The 26,138-nt window shown below is 36.3% G+C and overlaps 1 protein-coding gene across 1 annotated transcript in view; it reads left to right on the top strand.

Moving 5' to 3' along the window:
* Positions 1 to 26,138, top strand: part of CARPB (Carbonic anhydrase-related protein B) — a 757,151-nt gene that overhangs the window by 478,979 nt on the left and 252,034 nt on the right. The window lies entirely within an intron of this gene.

Raw genomic sequence — 26,138 nt, 5'->3', positions numbered from 1 at the left:
AAATGCTTTATTTCCGAGTTATGGCCTTCACAACATTGAAATTCACCGGAACGTTTTTCTTTCCGCAGGTCGTTGCCGTCAAAGGAGACATTAAGAGGGCACTCTGACAGTTCATTCTGAGGCGAAGGTTACATTCAGTACTTGGATCGAAGGTTTCCTGATCGATGGATAGGTAGAGGTGGCCCGGCCCAATTGCTTGGCCTCCACGCTCACCTGATCTGAACCCTCTCCATTTCTACTTGTGGGGCCATTTAAAATCACTGGTTTATTCGCCTCCGGTGCCTGATTTGGAATCCCTTCGGAATCGAATTGTGGCATGTTCTGAGGACATACGCAATACTCCTGGAGTTTGGGATCGTGTTCGCAGGTCAATGAGACATCGATGTGAGGTCTGTATTCAAGCAGGAGGTGGACATTTTGAACATCTTCTGTAATGACAACGACCTGCGGAAAGGAAAACGTTCCGGTGAATTTCAATGTTGTGAAGGCCATAACTCGGAAATGAAGCATTTCCGGACACATGTTGTAATGAACTATTTTGATTGTCTACATGTGGGAAATACATACCTGTAATTATGCCCCGTATTTTTAAACACCCTGTATATACTCACACATACACACACACACACACAAAACAAAATAAGTCATAACACTGTGCGTTGAGGTACGGATATGTTTATTGTTCTAGTTTGAGTAAATACATCTTCAATTTCAACAAACTTGTGTTCTGTCACTTAAGGGGTTAGGTACAGCTTACAGCAGAAAAATTTTGGAAATATTGAACATTTTTTCCTCCAATATTGTGTCTTGTACAACAATGAAAATTACTATATGTAAAACACTGTCCTTCTGCTATACGAAAAAATATTTTTACGATTTAAATAAATTACTTACATTTTTTTTTCAAGATTCAGTTCACTGTGCACTGATGAAGCGTTTCCTACATAACTAAAAACTATTCAAAATTCTGTGATTAAATTTTTTTGTGTGTATATATCCATATCATTTCTACAACATGATGCAAGATCACTTCTTTACCTTTGAGAGATTTTCTGATAAAAAATAAATTCGTTTGAAAAATGGTCAAATTTCAGTATTTTCTTCTAACACAAAATAAAACAAGTATTATTTATTAAGGAATGTTGTTGAAAGAGCACGATATTTTAAACATCAGTTTCAGCAATAAAACAAAAGAGAGAGAACATGATAAAGTTAACAAGTTTATGAGTTATGAGCGAAACATTTCATCACTGCACAGGGAACTACCACCATTATGAGTTTTGGAAAAAAAAATTATATACCTATAAATAATTTTTTTAAATAGTAAAAATATTTTTTCATATAGCAGAAGGACAGTGTTTTACACATACTAATTTTAATTAATGTACAAGATACAGTAATAAAGGAAAAAATGTTGAATATTTCCACAAATTTTACTGCAGTAAGCTGTACCTAACCCCTTAAGCAAGCAATCAAGAAGGAAAGAAATTCAAAACGTTACCTATTATCTACATGAAATATCTGCAGACAAAGCACGGCATTGAGGGAGTCGAACAAGAAGTGGACATGAGGGTTTGCAGTAGCTTCTCTGCTGTGATATTATGTGAGTTAAATTATGATGGAGGTTTCTATAAAAAACTTTTCAAGTTATGTTAGGCAGTAATGCCAACTCATAGTGGTAACAATTAATTTCACACACGTTATCCGTGTCTACGGCGACTCCGTAATGGGATGCAGACCGTTCCTATATCGTTAGAAACGCAAAGAAGTAAATAATGGATCCGAGTAATTTTTCACCCCTTTTGTTAGGTTTAATAAAGTGAGACTCCCAGCACCACACATGAGACACCCCGCTGATACCTCTCACACCCCAATATCGATCCCACCCCTTCCAAGTTGGGGGCCAGAGAATGTGACCGACTGACTGACTAGGGTTGCAGTGACCACCCCATCCCCCTTGACTACCTGACCTCAACTCAACTCAGCTGACCTGACCTCGCGTCCAGCCTTCAGATTCGATCCACTTCACCTCTTAGAGACGAGGGGTGGCCATGATTTGCATGCGAAAACAGGCACACGTCCGAATTGACACGCCAGGAACAAGTTCATCTGCCTGGAGCCACGTCTGGGTACAGCGCTCGTTGCCAGTAGATAGATAGTCATGACAAGAAATTATAAGGCTCCTGTGCTGTGCATCTGTATTGTTCCGAGGAATTTAGATGTAAGAATTTTATTTATTTATGCCTTGCATTCTGTATTATCATTATTATTATTATTATTATTATTATTATTATTATTATTATTATTATTGTTATTATTATTATTATTATTATTATTATTATTATTATTATTATTATTATTATTATTGTCCCACGCCGTGGCGTCGTGGTCTAAGGCATCCTGCCTGGGACTCGCATTACGGAATGCGAGCTGGTTCGAGTCCTCATGGATGAAGATATATTCATGAAATTTCGGCCAGTGTATGGCACGGTGCCCACCCAGCATCGTGATGCACTTGGGGAGCTACGATAGGTAGCGAAAATCCGGTTTCGCAAACAAGCTATAACGGCTGGGGAGGATCATCGTGCTAACCACACAAACCTCCATTCTGGTTGGATGATCGTCCACCTCTGCTTCTGCATGTGGATGTGAGGTCAGCAGCTGGCTGGTCGGTCTTGGCCCTTCATGGGCTGTAGCGCCACGGATTATTATTATTATTATTATTATTATTATTATTATTATTAAATTGTTGTAATTAAATTATTGCTATTATTATTTTTATTGTTAGTGCGAAAGCTTCATAAAACACTTTAATGATACAAGAGCCTTGGTACTGCACCATCGTGATTTTTTATGCGTAAATAATAATAAAGTAGTGTCAAAACCAGTAAATTTCTTGCCTAACAACATAAGAGGAAATGTAAGTGGGACAAATTCACTGAATCAAAATTCAGAGGTGATATAATTAAATTATGGTTTATTTAACAACGCTCGCAACTGCCGACGTTATATTATCAGCGTCGCCGGTGTGCCGGCATTTTGTCCCGCAGGAGTTCTACTCACATGAACCTGTAGCATTTAAGCACACTTAAATGCCATCAACCTGGGCCGGGATCGAACCCGCAGCGTCGGGCACAGAAGGCTAGCGCTATACCGACTAGCTACCCAGGCTGACTTCAGTGGTGATAACATGAGATTTTAATAAACGAAATATCAGTCCAAATATAATTATCAATTATGGATTCAGGTGTCCTGAATTTGGTGAACAGTCGAGGATCATAACTTCCTAATGATAAAATGAAAGGATTGTCACTAGAATGAAGTTTCTAGTAGAAATGTCTTGTAGCTTGTAGAAGATGATTGTGCAGATAGTCAACGTGTAGATCTTCATGAACTTGTATATTACTTGTAAACCAATCGCAGGAAGGCATGTTCCCGAGAGCTCTATTTTGCATTGTTTGTAATGGCTTGAGGGTAGTCCGAGGTGCATAAAATCAAGCAGGAAAAGCGTAAGTAAGAATTAAAGAATTAATTGTCTATAGAGACTTCTCTTCTATTTTAAGCTGAGCACAGGAGATCGAAGTAAATAATAAATTATAAAAGTGCGAGCAGTAGCTTTACCATCGTGAAATTAGAAACATCAGGATCACTAAGAAACATGGGCAAGTGATGTCATCTAGCGGGCAGAGACAGAAACAAATGGAGGATGAACAGGATTAAAACCAACATAAGAAAACGAAATAAAAATATATTAAGTAAATAAATTAAAAGTAGTACATATATGAAAACCAAACATAATCCTGAAGCAAAACCGATGGTCCCAAAAATGACATAAGCAAACTAAAAGTACGAACAATTAGAGGAAATCAAACTTATCTATCGGCGTAGCTCAGTCGGCTAAGGCGCTTGCCTGCCCTGGGCATCTGTTCGATTCCCGCTTGAATTAATTACCTGTTTGAGTTTATTTCCGAGGGTTTTTCCCAAATGTCACATATTCTATGGCGAATCCTGGGCCTCATCTCGCCAAATACCTACCATTTCGCTATCACCAATTCCATCGACGCTAAATAACCTCGTAGTAGATATAGCGTCGTTAAATAGCCAAGGAATACAAAAAAAGAAACCGAACTTTGCTCCCTTTCCCTGTTTTTAATATAATAAAAAAAAATGAAAATAATTATATATGAAAATGATTAGGCCAGTATAATCGACACGAGAATTTTTATCCTAATAAAAGTATTAATGAAGTATAGGGTATACTTCATTTATTATAGTTCGCAAAATGCTACACCAACTATAAAAAACTATTAATAAAAAAGTAACAACTTTTTTGAACATAAATACTACATAAAGAACATCCGTATCCCTGCATATAAAGATTCTAAATTAATTATCCTTATCTGCCAAAATCGTAAATCATTGACAACATTCACGTAACAATAAATTATTTCAAACGGAAGTTAAAAGTTATACAAAAATGTACAATACATAGTACGCACAGTAATTGAGTTCAGAAGCATAAATATTTTGGAATTCTATAGACTTCATCATTTTGTAAATATTCATGAAATTGTAAATAGGCACAACTTTACATTTACAACTGCTTACAGAAATAGGATTAAACAGATCTAAAATAACTTAGCATCATGATGTATATTTTAAATAGTGTGTGAAATTCATACTATATTAATTGTGTTAAGCGACATGAAGTGAATGTTGAAATGTGCGTTCGGAGCTTTGAAAATACCATTGGGTAGCTCTATATAGGGCTCTACTTAGCAGACTTCTTCCTCTTTTTTAAATAACTAAAATAAGTTTAAAATAATTTATATACGTATTTTCTAAAGTAGCCGATATAAATTATTTGAAGTACAGAGCGTTAGCCTACGAGTGAGGCCAGGAAAGCGGCATGTACTGATACGCCGCTTTGTGCGCGCAGTTGTTGAGACACGCTCAACAATCAAGGACATCAAGGTCGACAAGTTATCAGTTCTGAGCCAGATGTTGCATTATTTAACATGTACAGTGCAGTTTCTTGACACAGTTGCTTAAATATTCAGCGTTGTGTAAAATGTGTTAACAATGCAAAACGCAAAATTCACGCTTGAACAAAGAGTTTTTATGTACGATGCATATGTGAAAACAGAGTCATATAGAGAGGTGCGTAGGCAATTTGAAGTGAAATATCCGGGTGCTCCAATTCAGGGTAGAGAAACTGTTAGACGTCTTGTTAACAAATTAAGGACAACAGGGTCGATAAGTGCTACAATTCCTAAGCGAAAACAAGGAGTATTGACGGAAGAAAAAATTGATGAAACCAGGGCATCATTTACACGCTGTCCTTATAAATCTCTAAGACGTGTTTCACAGCAAGTTAGTGTTTCAAAAACATCAGTCTTTACTGCTGCTAAACTTTTAAAATTAAAACTCTACAGAGTATAGTATAGAAATCGGAAGCTTCCGGATAGACTATTCCCGCAAGCGACACCGCAGGCAGGCCGCTTTCCTGGCCCCACCCGTAGGCGAATGCTCTGTATATAGCCTATTCAGTTTATTCGTTTAGTAGAAATGAAACAAATTAATATATAAAATACATATTTACAAGGATATACTGTAAAGCGTATATATTTAGAGGAATCTTAAGTTACGTGTCATTTTATACACGTTAGAAAATAGATAAATAACTTATTTTAGATATATTACAAAATAAGGGGGGGGGATGTGCGCTTAAATGACTAATAAAAACCCCAAAGCTATTTTCTAAATTCCGAACGTTGTATAGTATTAAAATTCATGTAATGGAAGAAGATGGAAAAATATTCCACGAAAGACTCGTACATGAAATCATTATACATTTGCCAATAAACTGCAGTAGAAACAAGCTGCAGCAATTTTTGTATAATTTGTACAGCATTGTAACGGAACATACAGAAATATTTTAAGGGGATATAACTTTGAGCTACAATTTTTTTCCTTCACTTACTATTAAATTGTAGGAGAAATAATATTTTGAAATTTACCTGCTCGCCCCTTTGTAAAAGCTAGTGGCTGGACTGTCTTAGCTCTTTTCTGAAAACGTTAATTTCTGTTAGGAATTGGACGTCTACGTAAAATTATACAAGTGTTTAAAAAAAACTAAAATGAAAGGATCTCGTTAAGTAACTGTCACGTGATTTCCCCCCTTTCTACTATCCTGCTACATAACCACATGGACGGACAGTAGATAGCATGTCTGAGTAATTTTATCTTTTCGGATCGGGAAGAAGTGAAGATTGAATTCACAATACGTAAGGTACTCTTTTATGGAGTAGGTACAGAATTATTTCAACATGAGTTACTAGTACGAAGGCCGAAACTGATATTTGGAATTAGGTACAATAGTCTTTAGTGCGATAATATGCACAAAAGAACTGAAGGCTGTATCGAAATGAACGGCTACTATTTTAAAAAAATCTGTTTAAATAGACCTATCCATATTATGATTATTTTTCAATTTAACTTCATTCTTTATATTGTACGCTAATGTGCTGTATACAGTATAATATACACTGCATAATGAATACGTCCGAATGAATAGCTCAATTCGTGAGTAAAAACACTTATTGTTAATAAAATACTGTATACCTATAATGAAAATTATCGAACAGTAAACAGCGATATTTCCTAGTTTACGTAAGTGGATGAACTACTTTTCTTTCCTCCTATACCTAGTAAAGTGATTTGTTTGTATTTTACGCCAGTATCATCGAACGGCAGTCGTGGAAGGGGATAGCAAACGGTTTTTCCGGTTCTCAACCGTTAATCCAAAGGTATAGCCAGGTTAATATTAGAAATGTTATTAAAAATAAAATGATGTCCCTGTATAAGCACTGTCTAATTATCATAATGTCATATCATTTGTCTCAGAATAGTCTCTGATGTTGAAAGCAGACATTAAAGAAGAAAATGCTAATTACTAATTCATGCTTCCTCAGATATTCACGATATGTGTTACTGAGGAGGTACATATCCACAAATCAACTCAATGCGGCCCATCATGAAATGCTCTTGTCCCCACTTCATAAATCAAGTGGACCACTTTGCTCAACAAGGGGTGATATACTGCTTCTCCCGGAGGAATCACCCCTGTTACGATACGATACAACATACTCCATTACAGCAAAGTAAACTCTAGTAACTTAGTCGATTTTTCCACCGAGCACCTCCCCGCCGGAAGCCCCAGGGCGATGGAGCCGCGATAGTAATCCGATTTGAAAGATGAAGCTTCAATTTTTTCTGATGAACTTTGATCACGTGTCAAGAAGGTGTAGGTACGTAATATTCAATAAGTAGAGATCTGTGTGAGAGGGTATAACTCCTTTACTATTCTAAGGTGCCTCTCAGTTTGCTACATTCTGCGAAAGCTGAGTTACTACAATGCAACTTCTAGTATATAGCGTTTTTCGTGAAACTGTTTTATGATTATGTGCTAGTCTAGCGGCATAATTCTTCACTAAATATTTCACATTACTTCATGGGCAATATTTTCGGTATGGACCTATAATTTAAAAGAATTGTGCTTTTAGTTAATAAGTTTAAGCACCCATTATTAACAAAGAGGTTGATGGTAAATGCTCATGGATGATTAGAATTAGCATATGACACAAATAAAAGAAGAGACGGGACAAAATAAATGTAATATCAACCTGAATTTTATTTCCGTAAAATTATAATAAAACCTCAACTTGTATGTAATTCGTAATAAACTGGACATTTTTTATGATATCGTACCTGTTTGGCTGCAAGTTTTTCACTAAATATCTCACATAATTCGTTTACACTATTCTCGATATTATAACAATTTATATTTGAACCGTAGATTGCATTTTATTAATACTGAATCAGTAGCGAACAATAATGGTTTCGTTAAATGTACCCAGTTGCTTATGATGTTCTTTAGTCTGCTCTTATTAACATGTACAAAAATGAGTGCAATTGTAGAGTTGTTAGAATCACACACACACAGTATTCTGCTCAAGGACAGGTTTTCACTGCAAACCCAGCATTCTCCAAACTTTCCTATTTTTTTGCCTTTCCCTTAGTCTCCGCATATGATACATATATCTTAATGTCTAACAACTAATATCTTCTTTTGCCCCGAACTCTTCTTCCGTTCACCATTTCTTTCATTGCATCCTTCAGTAAGCAGTTTCGTCTCAGCCAATGACCCAACCAATATCTTTTTCTCTTCCTGATCAGTTTCAGCATTATTCTTTCTTCACTCACTCTTTACAACACAGATTCATTTCGTATTCTGTTTGTCCATTTCATACGCTCCATTTTTCTCCATATCCACATTTCAAATGCTTTAGTCGCTTCTCTTTACTTCGTCGTAACGTTCATGTTTCTGCCCCATACAGTGCCATACTTCACTAGTCTCTTCCTCAGTTTTTTTCCAGAGGTGTGCATAAGATGCTCTTTTTTCAATTAAAAGTTTCCTTCGCCATTGGTATCCTCCTTCTGACTTATTGGCAGTAGCTCATGTTACTCCTTATAGTACACCCCAAGTATTTGATGCTGTCCACTTGCTCTACTGCCTTATTTAATAAACGCACGTTTATCTTCGGACATCATTGTGGAAACATTTAAAAAAGACGGAGGCTCAGTGACAACAACACAGCGATTATTCAGGCGGCATTTCAACGTTGCAAGACATGGAAGAGTTCCGGATCGCAACACAATAAATAATCTTTACATTTTTACGTTCGTAATATTGACATCGCCAGAATTTGGTATCAACACGACGGGATGAATCACACACGGCTTGGCATTCGATTGAGACTCTACGAACCGTGTTTGGATACAGGATCATTTCCCACTTTGGTAATATCTCTTGGCCAGCTCCTTCACCTGACTTCACTGCTTGTGACTTTTTTGTGGCGTTATTTAAATAGCAAAGTGTACGAAACTCGTCCAACAAATTTAAATACCCTGAAACAGAGAATTAGGGAACAAATTGATGAAATTACTCCAGACATGCTACTACCCGTCATGAAAAATATCATGACTCGGTGAGAGAGTGCATCAATGTCATTGGACGACACCTGGCGGGCGTTATTTTCAAGAAATAACTTTTAATTTGTGCTCTATAAAAATGACAAACTTGTTCCTCCTAATTTATAGGTTTTTCAGTAAATGTTAATGGCAGGTTACTGAGCAGTAAACATTTCAAAATCATGTGTTTGTTTTGCCTCATCTTGTAAAATGGTATGTCTGAAATAGTCACCATACCAAAAATGTACCCTCTTTGGTAATTCAGATACAATTGCGTGATGTTCTGGAGACAAATAGTGCTTACACAAATTATTGGTGTGGGATATGTGCAAAAAATGAATAGTTAAATTATAGTAGCAAAATGTGTGTTTTTTTTTTGTGTTTGTTTTTACATCGAAACCCTACGTAAATGTTAAGATCAATACTGTAGATACGAAAAACTACAAGAAAATTCATCAAGATGTCATAGATTACATTTCAAATTTGAGGTACCAGATGAATGACTCCCTGACAACCTCACGCTGCAGATCCCTCCTGATAATGTTTCTCTTAGTGAGACTGGTTTATATTTGCCTATTTTGCTCTCCAGACGGCAGAATTTCAGATTGAATCTAGCACCGTTCTGAACAAGATTCCTCTATCACCTGTCCTATGAGAATGTCATGCCAACAGATAACTCTGCTCCCATACGTTCGGCACGGGCCGAGTTATCAACAAACGCGACGTTAGTTTCTGTCTAATAACACAGTTTGGAGTTGGGCTCCGTCTTAGAAGATCACAATTAACAATAATCTGCAAATTAGCTCTGCCGGCAAGGCTGCATTTAGGGAATAGAGTGGAAGGGGGCGGTGCGTTTATAATTACAGTCCCCTAAGGTCTTAACCTAATAAACTGCTTCAGGGCGCCGAAATGTTTGCTCAAAGTTTAACCAACCCACCCCCTCATCCCCACGGCGTCTTCGTATACCGAGTCACTCCCCCTATCCTCCCTCCACCCTACGTTCGTTCTACTCTGTACGAGTATCAATACTTGAGATTTAACCCTACAAGTTATATCATCCTGCCGTACACTCAGTTTCTAAACAAAATTGTGGTTTATTCATTCCACGATGTGGAATTTGTTTGAAATTGAACTGCTAATAAAACACGAGAGAAGGAATTGTAAGCTTAAAAATTAACAATTGAGTGTGTGCTTTTCAAAATTCATTCTTAACTCTCTAGCATCCCTTAAGAATCTCTTAGGCCGGCAACAAACTACATCGGACATTCTGTCTCGGACAGGACTGTTTTGTCTCCGACCGTCCAATGTGACGGTGATTACACGTATTCTTATGAGGCTGCAGCAAACTACATCGAACATTCTGTCTCGGACAGGACGGTTTTGTCTCGGACCGTCCATTGTGACGGTAATTACACGTATTCTTGTGTGGCTGTAGCAAACTACATCGGACATTCTGTCTCGGACAGGACGGTTTTGCCTCGGACCGTCCACTGTGACGGTGATTACACGTATTCTTATGAGGCTGCAGCAAACTACATCGGACATTCTGTCTCGGACAGGACGGTTGTATCTCCGACCGTCCAATGTGACGGTGATTACACGTATTCTTATGAGGCTGCAGCAAACTACATCGGACATTCTGTCTCGGACAGGACGGTTTTGTCTCTGACCGTCCGATGTGACGGTGATTACACGTATTCTTATGAGGCTGCAGCAAACTACATCGGACATTCTGTCTCGGACAGGACGGTTTTGTCTCTGACCGTCCGATGTGACGGTGATTACACGTATTCTTATGAGGCTGCAGCAAACTACATCGGACATTCTGTCTCGGACAGGACGGTTTTGTCTCTGACCGTCCGATGTGACGGTGATTACACGTATTCTTAGAGCTGCAGTATACTACAGCGTTCGTTTATTTATTACGAGATTTTATTTATCATTGGCAATCTGTACATTGGCTAAAAATACATCTATGATGCAAACATATGCTTCGATATTACACTGTAACTCATTCTTGTACAGAGTTAGGCATTTCAAAATTATTGACTTTTAAATACTATTATAGTCACAATCATGCCATGGTATGAAAGAAAAATTCCACAACCTCGAGCGGGAATCGAACCTGCGACTTCCTGTTCTCCGGCCAGGCGCTCTACCACTGAGCTATCGAGTTCGTCTCACGCCAAAGGCTTGGAATTATCCTTTCATACTGGCGACTCTGTTATAGAGTACTGTCTGTAGTGTCTGATCTAGTCAGCACTGCTTATGGGTTGAAAAAAAAACTTTTTTTTTTTACAAATGTAATCTTTATCTTACGATGTTTGGTGACGTATACACGTCTTTCATACCATGGCATGATTGTGACTATAATAGTATTTAAAAGTCATTAATATGTCACATCAACGGACGTGTATACGTCACCAAACATCGTAAGATGAAGATTACATTTGTCAAAATTATTTTCCTTAAAACTTTTCTTAACTTTATAAACGTATATTACTCTAGAAAAACTTGTAAATCTATATCGAATGACATCCAAACAAACACTGTATGATAGGCCTAGGCTATATCCTTCCACGGTTACGGTCATTTACTCTGATATCACAACGTTTTCTCCCTCTATATTGTTATTACCCCCATTTCTCATATAGCGATGACTCATCACTCGGATCGCATGTGTCAGAAATATCCTTTCTAATACTCTAAAGTTCAATTTGCTTTATTTGGATATCTCTATTAGGTCTCTCCCATTAGGAGTTTATAATATCGTCTAATTTTATGACAGACTCTGAGTATATTTGCCTCCATATATGCAGCGACAGCAAAGACATATCGACGTTGATTTTATGAGACCTCCTACATTATAACTTTACAGAAAATAATTTTTCACGAGGAAGAAAAAATTAATTAAAATTCAATAGGCCTACATGATCCTCGATGACGTCATTTGCGTTCGCCATATTCACCAAAATTTTCTACCGAATTACTTCATACTTTATATAGGCCCATTGATTTTTAATTAATTTTTTCTTCCTCCTGAAAAATTATTTTCTGTAAAGTCACGAAGAAGGTTTCACAAAATCAACGATGATATTCTACTTGTAATTTCAAAACACGTATCATGTCGTATTGACAATATAAACCAAATATTTTGGGTGAAACCTTTCTGTCAACAATGTGAATAAAAAATGTCATATAATTTTATTACCGAGTATAGATCCCAGGTATCTTCTGTGGGAATACATTAGTTGATTAATCTTCGACGAATCCGTACTACGAGTTTTATTTCTGAACTGTTTGAGCTTGTAAGCTTTCAGCACATTCAACCATTATTAAAAGTAATGTAGTAATTCTTGTGAAATGATTCAAAATGATGTCACCGAAGTTACACGCCTACTGCATTTTATGTGCATTATCCACTGACTATGCTTTGCAGTATTGTGCTAATTCAAGTGTGTGAACAATTTCCGATATTGAACATGTGACCTGTGCCTCTTAGTTTATACCGCTCGCTATGACTCCGAACTCACGATTTCGCAGAGTGGAGATGCTGTGCCAAATCTGTGGAGCTCAGCGACTTATTATTTTGTCATAGAAGCTACTGAAAAAATTGTCCATAAATATTGAAATGCTCTTTTCGCATGTTTCCTTGCGGTTAGCATATAGGATAATTTCCTGAATTTGATTCCTGTGAACGAAGTTCGAGTTTAAATCCCTGGCATAAAGATTGAGTTGTACTTTCAGTAATGTGTCAGTTATGTAGTAATTGAAGCAGTTATCTTTCGTTGTTCTGTCATATAACTATGGACTTACGCGACATTTCAGTGTCTCATATCCACACAAGGGTGAAAATAATACAATCCAAACAGTTTACTGCTTCAAATATACGATAATTAAGGTTCGGATAAAGTAGCTGTATCAGTATAGGCATCCTTGGCCTGTGCGTTTGGTTGGAAACATTAACTAATTGGCGTGTCCTCCAACCGACTTTGTGATGAGCCAGATCACATATGAAGAGTCCACTGCAAGAATGATGGATGTCATTTGGAATACATTTTTTCAGGAGAAGCAATTGAAAGTTTGAAATGCTTAGCGCTCGAAGCTGAACTGTGATTTTCCGATCATTACTGGACAATGACTATCAGTGTTAATTCCATATAACACTCTATGTACATTCTACATGTCTTAAGCTATGCATTGACATTTTGGTTCATTTTTGACAAGAAAGTGACATCCATCATTCTTGCAGTGGGCTCTTCATATAGATTGCTCATTCCTATGTTAAAATCGGTTGCACTTTGAAGAGAACAACCGCCAGGATCGCCACCCGTCCGCCCTAAACGAACACGAGACGGCAGTACAGTCGCTAATGCAAAATTAAAATGGGAGTTATGACGTGACTCCTTATGTTACAACTAGATGGCAGCTAATAAACATGACAAAAGTTGTTACCGTTAACGCCGAGCAATCTGGGTATATATTATCTAGGGCGATGACGTATATCCAGTTCCTATAGGCTGTACTGTCCATTCACTGATGTTCAGCCACCGGAGTGGCTCAGTCGGTTAAGGCGCTTGCCTGCCGGTCTGAAGTTGCGTTCGGGCGCGGGTTCGATCCCTGCTTGGGCTGATTACCTGGTTGGGTTTTTTCCGAGGTTTTCCCCTACCGTAATGTCAATGCAAGGTATTCTATGGCGAATTCTCGGCCTCATCTCGCTATCACCAATCTCATCGACGCTGAATAACCTAGTAGATGATACAGCGTCATTAAATAACCAACTAAAATAAAAAAAATTCACTGATGTTTTAACTAGGGTGTGGGGAGCGCTCTTGCCCTTAGATAGAGTTTTAGCTAGTGAAAGGAGGTAGTGTTTACTTAGTCTGAAACAAGTCAAGGGCCTATCCTATACATCCTATTCTCTTACAGATACTTTATCCGAACCTTAATGATGATTGTTACCATGTATCTTCTATTATTATTTTTATGTCGTTATTTGCTTTAGGTTTTCAACTATTTGATTCAAATGTGTATTATTTACTTTCTTAATTTCATCATATTTCATTTTCTTCCCTTGTGTTACTACATTTTTTCTTATGCAAAATATTTTATTTATGCCTATATTTATTTTCTTACATAGGCCTATTTATCTCACTTTTTTGTACTGTTTGTTTCCCTTTCGACTTCCTTCATTCTCTTCTCCTAATCTTCATCCTTTTCGTCTTCATTTACTTTTGAATATATTAATTGCGAAATACCTCTAAATACTTCTCATATTTTCATCCATGTTACCTCACATTGCTTCCTTTCATTTTAATTTATTTTCTTTTTCATATTTCACTTCACTAATCTCTTTTACTCTTCCCTTCATGTATTTTTCTATTCCTTCATCTCTTAGTTTTATACAGGATGTAAAACATATAAGCTGCCAAAAAAATACTGGTGATAGAGCATACATTACTGTACAAAAATGTATAATAAAATTTCTCCGTAACCTTTGTGGTTCGCCTAAGAAGAAATGATGTGTGAGTATAATTATTTTCGAATTGATAGTACACGACCATTATTTACTTCGGTCCGTCACTACATTGCAACTGTGGTCATATCCTTCGTTTCAAATCAGGTTATTCTCTTTTCTCTCTATTGTGGTGGTGTTAGCATATATTGGACAGAAGGTCATTGACAATGACGTTCACATTTATGTATTCGGACAGTAAATATTATAACTACCAGTAATCCTGAAAACATGACATTTTAGGACTTCAAAGAAAAATAAAAGAAAAACAAAATTTCACTACACATCATGTTTAATAGACCGAGATGTATTTACAGACTGTATAATGTTGTCGGTTTATATCGTTTACAACCCCTGTTATTACTTTCTATCTTTTTTCTTTTCTGTCTTCTTCTATTCAATTCCTACTTTCTCTCATCTTTATTTCCGTCTCATTTCTTTAACCTCATCTCCTGTTCTCTCCTACATTCCTTACCCCGCGCCACGCCTTGCCACCTTCTCTTCTCTTCTCTTCTCTTCTCTTCTCTTCTCTTCTCTTCTCTCCTCTCCTCTCCTCTCCTCTCCTCTCCTCTCCTCTCCTCTCCTCTCCTCTCCTCTCCTCTCCTCTCCTCTCCCCTCCCCTCCCCCTCCCCTCCCCTCCCCCCTCTCTTCTCTTCTCTTCTCTTCTCTTCTCTTCTCTTCTCTTCTCTTCTCTTCTCTTCTCTTCTCTTCTCTTCTCTTCTCCCCTCCCCTCCCCTCCCCTCCCCTCCCCACCCCTCCTATCTTCACCTCATCTCTTCGCTCCCCACCTGCCCTCCCCTCCTTCCTATTATCTTCTATTCTCTTCTCTCCTCTCTTCTCATCTCCCTCCTAACCTTCTCGTCTCGTCTCGTCTCGTCTCGTCTCGTCTCTTCTTGAAATCATCGGTTAAATCTCCTTTGTATCGTCCTTTCGATAGTTTGTTTTTGTTCTTAAGTCATTTATTTCACTTCCTTTATAATATGTACTTTCTTAGTCATTATTATCATCCTTTATCTTGTTTCGATACAGTGCAGTTTATTAACTTCCTATTTATTAATTTTATATTTCCAGTAAGCTCATTCATGGGTACTTTACCTACTTATTTATTTGGATGTCCTTCGCTATTTATATTTTTGTTAAATTCTCTTCCATTACGTTCGTATACTTTGCAATTCCAGTAGTGTATGTCAAATGCATGAAATACTGGTGGAGTCTGTGTTGATGTAATGTATTCCATTCAGTGGTTGTAGGTTTCCTTCAGTGTTATGGACCACAGGTTTGATATCGGAACGCACACAGTAACGTCCTCCATTATCTGATGTAAATGACCCATTACGAAGTGATCTGCACTTCAGACGGCCGCCTCAGAGGTCGCAGATTGCATCTTTGAATTTAAGGAAACGCTCACTTTGGCGGCATCTTGGAAGCTCTGAGTCCTAAGACGTCTTCTCCATATTCATTGCCGCAATTTATGTATTGGCTGAATATTACTGCATCGAACATATGAAGACCTCCCTCAAAGAAGGTTGTAGGCCTGTGTAACATTTTTATGATTTCTACAGAAAATAGAAAAAATTGTCAGTTCTTTGGTGTACAACTTTATACCACCAGAAACTAAACATTGTCAAAAATGTGATATAAAACCTTCTTTGAGGGAGATCTTCATATATTTCCAAAACTATTAACTCTGGAGTTAGTAAATAGTAATATTATTCACGGTAAAATTTTCAATGTACGCAAGCAACTAATTAAAATTATGGATTTATACTATATTTATCTCTCTGGTTTTCATATTTTCATCTGCTGCTTCACCATGACTTCGAAGCCATATCACTGTTTCTTTACCTCAGATTTTGTTTTGTAGTTTGAAAGGAATCTTAAATTCAGAGCTATCCCTATTATATTATTCATTTACAGTTTTTATTTTGGCAAGGTCGGCACAATAAGAATGTTTGAAGCTGTGTGCTGGCCTTCGGGTCTCTCCCCATTAAAAAAGAAACAGTAGGGGAGAGTTGGGTAGTATCGGACATCGGGTAATATCGGACAGTGAGTTTCTTTCATCTACCACCAGGTGATAGTACCCGAATGACATGGTAACGTTTCTGTGATGTCGCATACAGAAACGTAACCATGTCATTCAGGTATTATCATCTGGTGGCAGATGAAAGAAACGCATTGTCCGATATTACCCGATGTCCGATACTACCCCACTCTCCCCTACGACAATTGTAACATAGCACAGATAAAATTGAATGAATCATCATATTTTCCTACACCCACAAAGGAGTTAAGAATTTTATTTAGTTTACTACTTAAGCATTATGAAATAAGTGTGTATTTATCCTATGTAGTGTTATCTTTACCAGTTATAATTTGGTTGAACTGTATCTTATCTGGCTTATAGAAATATTATTTTAAGTAATTCAAAGTATAAATTTCGGTTATTCCCTAAGATAATAATGAAGAATATTCAAAGTTGTGTTTGAGAAACAAGATTAAATATTGTCTTCTTCACTAGAAACGTTTGTGACGTGATGTAAAATACCACGAATTATGTAACTTTGACTTTAGACTTAACCTTTCGTCACTCGCACTGTTGGACTTTGTCCAACACATTTTTATCTTTGATTATTATTCCTCTCATAGGTCATATTTTGACTAACACCCCAATTCTATTCCATTATTGACATTTCTAGATATGTTTACGAAACATTTCATATATATTAATTGCTTAAAACAGTCAGTACTGTTTGAAAGGTACTGGAGTGTGCACCGTTTGACTATATCCAACGCGCTAGCGGCCGTGTAAGCAAATTTGTGCTCTTGCTATTTCTTAGCAATTTCATTGACAAAAAGAGATATTGTACGCATGTATGTATGTATGTATGTATGTATGTATGTATGTATGTATGTATGTATGTATGTATGTATGTATGTATGCATGTATGTATGTGTGTATGTATGTATGTATACATGTATGTAATTATGCGTGTATTTGTGTATGTGTGTATGTATGTTTGTATGTATGTATGCATGCATGTATGTATGTATGTGTGTATGTATGTATAAGAATAGTCTCGTTTACATATTCTAGCTATGTCAAAGTTGAAGACATTCCTGGAATTCTGCAAAAAATGGAAGAAGAAGCAGAAGAAGAAGAAGAAGAAGAGCACAAAAAGAATGCAGCTACTAAGAACAATGAACGTGATAGCGAATTTAGTGACGAAGAATGTGAACACAGTGAGCATGAATCTGAATCAGAACTGGAGGTAGATGAAGTATACAGAGGAGTGATGAAATTCCAGGTTGTGAACACAGTGAACATGAATCTGAATCAGAACTGGGGGAAGATGAAGATGCACTAAGGAGTGTTGAAATTCCAGGTTATGAACACAGTGAACATGAATCTGAATCATAACTGGAGGAAGTTGAAGGTGCACAGAGCATAGTTGAAATTCCAGGTTTTGAACACAGTGAACATGAATCTGAGTCAGAACTGGAGGGAGATGAACGTACAGAGTGGAATGTTGAAATTCCAGGTTATGAACACAGTGAACATGAATCTGAATCACAACTGGGGGAAGATGAAGATGCACTAAGGAGTGTTGAAATTCCAGGTTATGAACACAGTGAACATGAATCTGAATCATAACTGGAGGAAGTTGAAGGTGCACAGAGCATTGTTGAAATTCCAGGTTTTGAACACAGTGAACATGAATCTGAGTCAGAACTGGAGGAAGATCAAGGTACACAGGGGAGTGTTGAATGATTACAAAATAAGCATATGAAAGTCCATCGATTTGTGTTGAGATTAGGGCACACAAAACTTTTAACTATGGCAGCTGTATATATATATATATACACATTTTATTATTATTGTTGTTATTATTATTATATTATTATTATTATTATTATTATTATTATTATTATCATCATCATCGTCATCATCATCATCATCATTATTCTTGTCTCGAAAAGAACAGGGCTCAAATATTATATATATATATATATATATATATACATATACAGTCTGTATATATTAATACGTAATATATACATAATAATATATAATATAGCAAAGAATTCGCATATTTAGATAAAAAAAAACTGATTTCTTGAATAATTAATTGTAGGTTGGACGAAATCCAACGTGCGAGTGATTGTGTAATAATTGGGCATGCGAGTGATGAAAGGTTAATATTGTACTCAGGATGATTAAAAAAATATATTTCTCAACTCCTTAGGTTAGTATGATTTTATTGCATAGAAAATTGATTCTGTGCGACTTGACAGAAACAAAATAGAGAGCCGAAGTTTATCAAATGCTTTCATTCATTTATAATGTTCTGCCCAAGGCACTGCAAACTCAGCATTTTCCACTCTTTCCTATTTTCTGCCTTCCTCTTTGTCTCCACATATGATCCATATATCTTAATGTCGTCTATCATCTGATATTTTCCTCTGCCACGAACTCTTCTCCTGTTGTCCATTCCTTCCAGTGCATCCTTCAGTAGGCAGTTTCTTCTCAACGAGTGACCAACGAATTCCTTTTCTTCTTCTTGATCAGTTTCAGCATCATTCTTTCTTCAGCCACTCTTTCGAACACAGCTTCGTGTCCATTTCACACGCTCCATCCTTTTCCATATTCACGTTTCAAATTCTTCTATCCGCTTCTCTTCACTTCGTCGTAATGTCCATGTTTCTGCCCCATACAATGCTACACTTCACACAAAGGATTTAACTAGTATCTTCCTTAGTTCTTTCTCCAGAGATATTTTCTATTAAAAGCTTCCTTGACATTAATATTCTCCTTTTGATTTCTTGGCAGCAGCTCATATTACTGCTTATAGTACATCCCAAGCTGTACACTTGCTCTACTGCAGTGATGTCAAAGCAAGCGCATTTTTCTGACCTTGACGTCGTGCGCGGGCATCAAGCGCTAGGAAGGAGAAAGGATTATGTATATGAATAAGCAGTCTGTTGGATTAAGAAAACAGTGTTGTACAAACTTCAAACGGAACGTGAAATTTTATGTCGTTATTTTTATATAGCTTCTTTCTGTTTGATATTATCTATATTGTCTGTAAAACAAAAGTACTAATACCAGTTTCTTAATATTGATGTTGTATTTTAAACGTTAATAACATAATAAAGAGTTAAGAAGGAATGTTCATTTAAATTCCATAGTAGTACAACCATACTGTAATAAGTGAATGAACACATCATTCATAAAGAAAGTGTTATCCCAAAGAAAGAGATTGAGTATGACATGATAAAATTAATCAATAAACTAATCCAAATAATATTTTAGTAGAAAGCAAAGTTACCTATGTACTGTATAGACTATGTTTTAACTGTAACTAATATTACATAACAAAACTCCTATGGCGTTATTCTTTTAAGTTGATATTGGTGCGCAGCTTCCTATCATAAGAATATTAAATTATTTTCTCAAAATCTGTTGAAGCTATAGAGCGGACGTTTTTACAACACATGAGCACATATCTTTTGTTTATGATGTAACAGTAGTTGCTTTGTTAATTCATTTCCTTACAAACATTTTCCATGCGAATATTTCCAAAATTTTTAGTACACTATCTTCAGTAAAACGTATTTACGAAAACAGTGTTTCAGTACCTGTAAGGCTACTAGGCCTAAATAAACTATCTGAAAATTTTATTTTTATAAAAAAATTAGGAAATATTCCTTTTCAATAAAAAGCAAATTTGTGAAAAATGAGCATTAGAATTAAAACTTACATTCTTGTAATGCATTTATATTTCTCAGACAAATCTAAAAATTAACATGGATATAGTTTTAATAAGCTCTCTTCCCTTTATCCTTTAAATTAGTGCTGGCCAACCCTGTATATAGCTCGACCAAGCGGCATATACTATCTCTTTCGTCTGTCTCTTTCGTTTCCGCTGTAAAGCGCTCAGGCTTTCCTGAGCTCTAAAGAGCGCGCTTGCGCCTGTGGGCATCGGTTGACATGACTGCTCTACTACCTCATTTAGAAGTCAAATACATAAGCTAATAATATTATCCACTGTGGTCGAATTGGTAATGTGTTCGTGTTTTGGGTTAAACTCTACAGAAGGCACCATAAGCGTTTATTATTCTTATTTGAATGAGATAAGGATGGTATGGGGGCACGTTTAATTTATTTGTGTTGGGTAAAGGAATCCTTTCTCTGAATTACGTAACTACAAGAAAAATTTAGCCCTCGTTTCTAAGTCATCTCAGAATTGAACTCCAAGGTATAGTGGCTGAAGGTAATCTTGTTGAATACACGTTAGGACCTACACCTGTATTGGTTTGATTGACCGCTCACCTCCACTCAGACATGAGGTTCTAAAGCAGTAGTCGACTAGTCGAACTTGGTCCTTCGTAGGGACTTGCATTTAATTCAGCGCGCGCGCATACACACAGACACACTAAAACAATAAATGTGTTTTTATGATCGGAATACTATCCGAAGAATTTTATATTAAATAAACCTATGACAAGAACGCAGTTTGTCCCAATTTTTATTTAACTTCTAACATTCTCCGAAAATGGAAAGGAAATATATTAGGCCTAGATGCTATAAAATTAACGAAAATTTAACTTAAATAATTTTTCCTGACTTTTAGAAAGAAATACAACAAAATGAAGACGATTTACAAACAAGTATCCATCAACTAAATGAAATATGCCTAAAATTATACGTAATTTAAGAATATCAACCAAAAAGACCAACTTTAGACATTTAAAGGGAAAACTACAATAAGAAATAAGATTAAAAAAAATGTTTCCCCGAGCAAGAGTAATACTTACGTACTTAGGCCTACAAATGGCGTTTAGAGAACCTGGAGGTTCACTACCGTTCTCACATAAGCTCACCTTCGATCCCTATCTTGAGCAAGATTAATTCAGTCCCTACCATCATATGCCAACTCCCTCAAATACAATCTGCCCTTGGGAAGAACATTATGAGTGCATGAATTATCGGTTGTTTTATATGGTTGTGAAACTTGGACTCTCACTTTGAGAGAGGAACAGACATTAAGGGCGTTTGAGAATAAGGATCTTAGGAAAATATTTGGGGCTAAGGAGAATGGAGAAAGTTACATACGCAACACAGAACTGCACGCATTGTATTCTTCACATAGACATAATTAGGAACATAAAATCCAGTCGTTTATGGGCAGGGCATGTAGCACGTATGGATGAATCCATAAATGCATATAGAGTGTTAGTTGGGAGGCCGGAGGGAAAAATACCTTTGGGAGGCCGAGACGTAGATGAGAGGATAATATTGAAATGGATTTGAGGGAGATGGGATATGATGATAGAGACTGGATTAATCTTGTATGTATTTATTTATTTAAACTGCAAGTGGGCAAGCACCCGGTGGCAGTGGTATACACATTATAAACAATACACAATACAATTACGAGTATATACACAATACAATAAGAATACACAATACAATTTAACACAATAATTACAATTAATAATAATACATAAAATAACCTAATTAATAAGTGAACCTAATTTTACAATACAACCTACATAAGTATAGGCCCTACATAAGTTTCACATTGGTACTGATAATAGTCTTTCACTTTACTCTCATCTCACTTACTGTAGTGGCACTATGACGCATTTCACTGACACTTTAGGACACATTTCACTGACACTATTGAATACATTTCATTTACACTATTAATTATCAGTGATCGGAACTATTCACTGCACTGTAAAACCATAACTTCACTTACTCACCACGCTTCACTGATACAACAGCTCAAATAAGACAAATAAAGCTCAAATAAGATAAATCTTGCACAGGATAGGGACCGATGGCGGGCTTATGTGAGGGCGGCAATAAACATCCGGGTTTCTTGAAAGCTATAAGTAAGTAACTAATAATAATAATAATAATAATAATAATAATAATAATAATAATAATAATAATAATAATAATAATAATAAAATTGTTCTACATCAGCCGTGGCGAAAAGGCCATGGTACGCCGAGGCACTGTGTAAGCTGCAACGTGCATAGTACCTATGGAGGGAGGCGGACAACCGAAGGGGAAGTTAATGTTTAGGACGTGTAACGAAGAAAGAAATGAACAAGAAAACATAGGACACATTATCACAACCTAAAATTAACTGTCTTCAGAATATCTCTGCGACAAAGTTTCAAAATCAGGAATTATGTCACTTACTACCAATCGTAGTTGATCACGAAGGTATTTGTCTGTTAGTCGTGATCTAAATTTGATTTTTACTATTTTCATTGTTGAAAATAATTTTTCACAAACGTAAGTTGCAGCGAACATGGCTTCAACAGAGCAAGCGAAAGAACGAAGCTTCAAATATTTATTTTTTTCCAAAGATTTGAAAAGTTCAATATCTGTTAAGTCCTTACATCTAGCTTTCATTTAACGTCTCATTGTAAAACTGTGAGTTTAAATTGAAAATCTAACCGCATTATTCGTACATCTGCTGTAAAAGAATCGACGTACAGAGATGATAATGATAATAATAATAATAATAATAATAATAATAATAATAATAATAATAATAATAATAATAATAACACTTAACCTTTTAATGTTTCATCAGTAACATATAGTAACTTGTAATGCCGTTTTATGTTATACAACCGTTTTCCTAGTAATATTTGTGAACAAATCATACATTTAATATTTTCATCATATTGTAAGCAAAAGAATGCATCCTCCCATCCTACTTGAAACTTTCGTTTTTTATAGAGGTACATGGTTTCGAGAGAGATATTGCGACGATATGCCACTCGCAGGTCCGAGACAAATACAAATAGAACGGAGTTTGACTCCAGTGAGTAAGAGGTTGGGGGTTGTAGGTAGGAAGCGAGAGAAAAGCACTGCGAGCCACAATGTGCTCGTGAGTCGCATTTTCGCCGCGGCTGTTCTACATGGTTTAGGTCCAACGACATAGTCTGGCCATCTCTTCGTTGGTCTTTCTACGGTAATCTGGAATAATAATAATAATAATAATAATAATAATAATATAATAATAATAATAATAATAATAATAATAATAATAATAATAATAACACTTAATCTTTTAATGTTTCATCAGTAACATATAGTAACTTGTAATGCCGTTTTATGTTATACAACCGTTTTCCTAGTAATATTTGTGAACAAATCATACATTTAATATTTTCATCATATTGTAAGCAAAAGAATGCATCCTCCCATCCTACTTGAAACTTTCGTTTTTTATAGAGGTACATGGTTTCGAGAGAGATATTGCGACGATACGCCACTCGCAGGTCCGAGACAAATACAAATAGAACGGAGTTTGACTCCAGTGAGTAAGAGGTTGGGGGTTGTAGGTAGGAAGCGAGAGAAAAGCACTGCGAGCCACAATGTGCTCGTGAGTCGCATTTTCGCCGCGGCTGTTCTACATGGTTTAGGTCCAACGACATAGTCTGGCCATCTCTTCGTTGGTCTTTCTACGGTAATCTGGAATAATAATAATAATAATAATAATAATAATAATAATAATAATAATAATAATAATATAATAATAATAATAACACTTAATCTTTTAATGTTTCATCAGTAACATATAGTAACTTGTAATGCCGTTTTATGTTATACAACCGTTTTCCTAGTAATATTTGTGAACAAATCATACATTTAATGTTTTCATCATATTGTAAGCAAAAGAATGCATCCTCCCATCCTACTTGAAACTTTCGTTTTTTATAGAGGTACATGGTTTCGAGAGAGATATTGCGACGATACGCCACTCGCAGGTCCGGGACAAATACAAATAGAACGGAGTTTGACTCCAGTGAGTAAGAGGTTGGGGGTTGTAGGTAGGAAGCGAGAGAAAAGCACTGCGAGCCACAATGTGCTCGTGAGTCGCATTTTCGCCGCGGCTGTTCTACATGGTTTAGGTCCAACGACATAGTCTGGCCATCTCTTCGTTGGTCTTTCTACGGTAATCTGGAATAATAATAATAATAATAATAATAATAATAATAATAATAATAATATAATAATAATAATAATAATAACACTTAATCTTTTAATGTTTCATCAGTAACATATAGTAACTTGTAATGCCGTTTTATGTTATACAACCGTTTTCCTAGTAATATTTGTGAACAAATCATACATTTAATATTTTCATCATATTGTAAGCAAAAGAATGCATCCTCCCATCCTACTTGAAACTTTCGTTTTTTATAGAGGTACATGGTTTCGAGAGAGATATTGCGACGATACGCCACTCGCAGGTCCGAGACAAATACAAATAGAACGGAGTTTGACTCCAGTGAGTAAGAGGTTGGGGGTTGTAGGTAGGAAGCGAGAGAAAAGCACTGCGAGCCACAATGTGCTCGTGAGTCGCATTTTCGCCGCGGCTGTTCTACATGGTTTAGGTCCAACGACATAGTCTGGCCATCTCTTCGTTGGTCTTTCTACGGTAATCTGGAATAATAATAATAATAATAATAATATAATAATAATAATAATAATAATAATAATAATAACACTTAATCTTTTAATGTTTCATCAGTAACATATAGTAACTTGTAATGCCGTTTTATGTTATACAACCGTTTTCCTAGTAATATTTGTGAACAAATCATACATTTAATATTTTCATCATATTGTAAGCAAAAGAATGCATCCTCCCATCCTACTTGAAACTTTCGTTTTTTATAGAGGTACATGGTTTCGAGAGAGATATTGCGACGATACGCCACTCGCAGGTCCGGGACAAATACAAATAGAACGGAGTTTGACTCCAGTGAGTAAGAGGTTGGGGGTTGTAGGTAGGAAGCGAGAGAAAAGCACTGCGAGCCACAATGTGCTCGTGAGTCGCATTTTCGCCGCGGCTGTTCTACATGGTTTAGGTCCAACGACATAGTCTGGCCATCTCTTCGTTGGTCTTTCTACGGTAATCTGGAATAATAATAATAATAATAATAATAATAATAATAATATAATAATAATAATAATAACACTTAATCTTTTAATGTTTCATCAGTAACATATAGTAACTTGTAATGCCGTTTTATGTTATACAACCGTTTTCCTAGTAATATTTGTGAACAAATCATACATTTAATGTTTTCATCATATTGTAAGCAAAAGAATGCATCCTCCCATCCTACTTGAAACTTTCGTTTTTTATAGAGGTACATGGTTTCGAGAGAGATATTGCGACGATACGCCACTCGCAGGTCCGGGACAAATACAAATAGAACGGAGTTTGACTCCAGTGAGTAAGAGGTTGGGGGTTGTAGGTAGGAAGCGAGAGAAAAGCACTGCGAGCCACAATGTGCTCGTGAGTCGCATTTTCGCCGCGGCTGTTCTACATGGTTTAGGTCCAACGACATAGTCTGGCCATCTCTTCGTTGGTCTTTCTACGGTAATCTGGAATAATAATAATAATAATAATAATAATAATAATAATAATAATAATAATATCTGAAATGCTAGTGTTAATGTATACCAATATATTTCGGTGTGATTTACTTATAGTATTCAACTCGCGTAGCTTTATTTAAAAATCTCAATGCCGTATAATTATCTTGT

Source organism: Periplaneta americana, chromosome 9, assembly GCF_040183065.1.
Source record: "Periplaneta americana isolate PAMFEO1 chromosome 9, P.americana_PAMFEO1_priV1, whole genome shotgun sequence".
Classification (NCBI taxonomy): domain Eukaryota; kingdom Metazoa; phylum Arthropoda; class Insecta; order Blattodea; family Blattidae; genus Periplaneta; species Periplaneta americana.
Note: the sequence above shows the minus strand (reverse complement) of the source record. Positions and strands in the feature narration are given on the sequence as shown.